The sequence below is a fragment of the Mobula birostris genome, chromosome 2 (assembly GCF_030028105.1).
Source record: "Mobula birostris isolate sMobBir1 chromosome 2, sMobBir1.hap1, whole genome shotgun sequence".
Lineage (NCBI taxonomy): Eukaryota > Metazoa > Chordata > Chondrichthyes > Myliobatiformes > Myliobatidae > Mobula > Mobula birostris.
The window spans coordinates 213645607-213649178 of NC_092371.1; the positions used below are offsets into that span (position 1 = coordinate 213645607).

The 3572-nt window shown below is 44.2% G+C and overlaps 1 non-coding gene across 1 annotated transcript; it reads right to left on the reverse strand.

The window, feature by feature from the left end:
* Positions 1-3224: 3224 nt before the first annotated feature.
* On the reverse strand, positions 3225-3286 carry LOC140194331 (U7 small nuclear RNA). The gene has a single exon (XR_011885179.1). It is a non-coding gene; the product is annotated as a U7 small nuclear RNA (small nuclear RNA).
* Positions 3287-3572: the final 286 nt, after the last annotated feature.

Consider the following 3572-nt stretch of genomic DNA (forward strand, 5'->3'; position numbering starts at 1 on the left):
AAAAGCTTGAGCATGTAGATATTAAGAAAGAGGATGTGCTGGAGCTTTTGGAAGGCATGAAGTTGGATAGGTCACCGAGACTGGATGAGATGTACCCCAGGCTACTGCAGGAGGCGAGGGAGGAGTTTGCAGAGCCTCTGGCAATGATCTTTGCATCATCAATGGGGATGGGAGAAGTTCTGGAGGATTGGAGGGTTGCAGATGTTGTTCCCTTATTCAAGAAAGGGAGTAGAGGTAGCCCAGGAAATTATAGACCAGTGAGTCTTACTTCAGTAGTTGGTAAGTTAATGGAGAAGACCCTGAGAGGCAGGATTTATGAACATTTGGAGGGACATGAGAGGTATAATATGATTAGGAATAGTCAGCATGGCTTTGTGAAAGACAAGTCATGCTTTACAAACTTGATTGAATTTTTTGATGAAAGTAGAGCAGTAGATGTAGTGTATATGGATTTCAGCAAGGCATTTGATAAGGTACCCCATGCAAGGCTTATTGAGAAAGTAAGGAGGCATGGGATCCAAGAGGACGTTGCTTTGTGGATCCAGAACTGGCTTGACCACAGAAGGCAAAGAGTGGTTGCAGATGGGCCATATTCTGCATGGAGACCGGCGACCAGTGGTGTGCCTCAGGGATCTGTTCTGGGACCCCTACTCTTTGTGATTTTTATAAATGACCTGGATGAGGAAGTGGAGGGATGGGTTAGTAAATTTGCTGGTGACACAAAGGTTGGGGGTGTTGTGGATAGTGTGGAGGGCTGTCAGAGGTTACAGCAGGACGTTGATTGATTGCAAAACTGGGCTGAGAAGTGGCAGATGGAATTCAACTCAGATAAGTGTGAAGTGGTTCATTTTGGTAGGTCAAATATGATGACAAAATATAGTATTAATGGTCAGACTCTTGGCAGTGTGGAGGATCAAAGGGATCTTGGGGTCTGAGTCCATAGGACACTCAAAGCTGCTGCGCAGGTTGACTCTGTGGTTAAGAAAGCATACATCTTGGCCTGCATCAATCATGGGATTGAGTTTAAGAGCCGAGGGATAATGTTGCAGCTATATAGGACCCTGGTCAGTCCCCGCTTGGAGTACTGTGCTCTATTCTGGTCGCCTCACTATAGGAAGGATGTGGAAACCATAGAAAGGGTGCAGAGGAGATTTACAAGGATGTTGTCCGGATTGGGGAGCATGTCTGATGAGAATAGGTTTAGTGAACTCAGCTTTTTTCCTTGGAGTGACAGAGGATGAGAGGTGACCTGATAGAGGTGTATAAGATAATGAGAGGCATTGATTGTGTGGATAGTCAGAGGCTTTTCCCCAGGGCTGAAATGGCTAACACGAGTGGGCACAGTTTTAAGGTGCTTGGAAGTAGGTACAGAGGAGATGTCAGGGGTATGTTTTTTACAAAGAGAGTGGTGAGTGGAATGGGCTGTAGGGCCTTTTAAGAGACTCTTGGACAGGTACATGGCTCTCAGAAAAATAGTGGGCTATGGATAACCTTAGGTAATTTCTAAGGTAAGGACATGTTTGGCACATCTTTGTGGGCTGAAGGGCCTGTATTGTGCCGTAGGTTTTCTATGTTTCTACTTCCCTTTATTTTTTCATTTAATGTTATCTTTCTTGTCATACATTTTTCCTTCTACAACTTATAATTCGTCCTCTTGGTTCAAGCTGTATCAAGGTGTAAGTTCCCATTACTTGCCAAGGTTCCCATGGCTCTGGCACCCTCAGCTCACTTTTATCATTCACTTCCAACAAATTGCTAAAATAAGCGTACTTGGAGCTGACGGGTACAAGAGAAGGGCCAACCATCTGAGGCACTGCAAGATGCCTTGCACTGCCAAAACTGGCCTTCTATGCTTATTAATCTCTTCAAAAGAAAATAAGTAGTGTCTGATAGAAGATTATAGATATAAAATAAGAAAACTGCAAGGCCAATATGATGGTGGAGCAGTTAATGCTTCTGGCTAAGTTCTGCAGAGACCCAGATCTGATCCTGATCTTGGCTATGGTCTGTGACCACATGGATTTTCATCAGCTACTTTGGTTCCAACTTGTACCTAATAAAGTGGCCACTGGGGGTACATTGGTTGTAGCCCATCCACTTCAAGGTTTGATGTGTTGTGCACTCAGAGATGCTTTTGTGCACACCACTGTTGTAACATGGTCACCTGAGTCACAGTCGCCTTCCTGTCAGTTTAAACCAGCCTGGCCATTCTCCTCTGATCTTTCATTTGCCCACAGAACCGCTGCTCACTGCATTTTTTTTTGTTGTTTCTCACGCCATTCTATGTAAATTCTAGAGACTGGTGTGCATGAAAATCGCAGGAGATCAGCAGTTTCAGATGTACTCAAACTTCTCCATCTGGCACCAACAATTATTCCACGGTCTTCCCCATTCTTATAGTTGGTGTGAGCTACAACTGAACCTCTTGACTATGTCGGCATGCTTTTATGCATTGAGTTGCTGTCAAATGATTGGCTGATTAGATATTTGCAAGCAGGTGTTCCGGTGTACCTAATAAAGTGGCCACTGAGTGCATATGGAAATATAAGTGTAATGCCCTGGTTCACATCTTTACTATTATGCTGTAGCTATTTCATTTAGCTGCTTTGCAAGAGCAGTCTGATCTGCGTTCTGCCTGTTTGGGTTATTGTTGAAGATAAGGGTTGATGTGGGATGTCAATCCAATTAGCGGAAGGAACAATAAGGTTGGTCTTGGGTTTTTGGTTCGGTGGGAGATGAAGAGGGAAAATGCTGGGGAGAACCGGTCATAGCATACAATCTGGTGTGAGACTCGTTTGTTCGAGACAGATTGCGAGCGATGTTTGGAAGGTGGTGTGGGTGTTCACGCCGACTGAGGGCCCAGAGCGTGAGTGACAGAGAAGTTCACGATGAGCTCCAACTTGTGCAGATTTGACTGTTTAATTAGAATCTTTTTGTTATTCTTTACTAGCCCTTTAGTTAAAATTCACAAATGTAATTCTTTTAATTGTATGAACTGTACTGTTGGATATTTTGTGACAGGGTAGCAAATTACACAGCATCCACACAAACTGGGATTTGGGGTGGGATGAGCTGTCTCAATCTCACGAGGTTGGCTGGACTTGAGAGAGTCTTCCCTAGACTTATGCAGCCAAGGAAACTAAGCTGTTTCTTACGTAAGGCAGTGGCAGTCATAGTCATAGTCATACTTTATTGATCCCGAGGGAAATTGGTTTAAAATAGGGGGTGGTTCCTGCCTCAGCAGGCCGGAACCTTCTGGACAAGTAGGAAAAGAGCTATAACGGTTTAAAATAACAATGTTTACCGTGACAATGACAGTGACAATGTTTAAAAAAATCAAGAGCTGCAAGTACACGTTGCAACCTGGCAGCAATGCAATTTAAACTTGGTTAATAACCTGGAGTGTAAAAAATAGTCCTAGCAATGTTGAGCACGGGTCTAGAAATGCTGATGTTAAAAACCTATCTGGTACACTGCGGTTCTCCCTTGGAGGGACTCAGCCATCCTTAGCCTGGCCTGGTGTGTGACCCAGTGCAGAGTGGTCACTGCCTTCTGCAGTGGCTTAACAAACC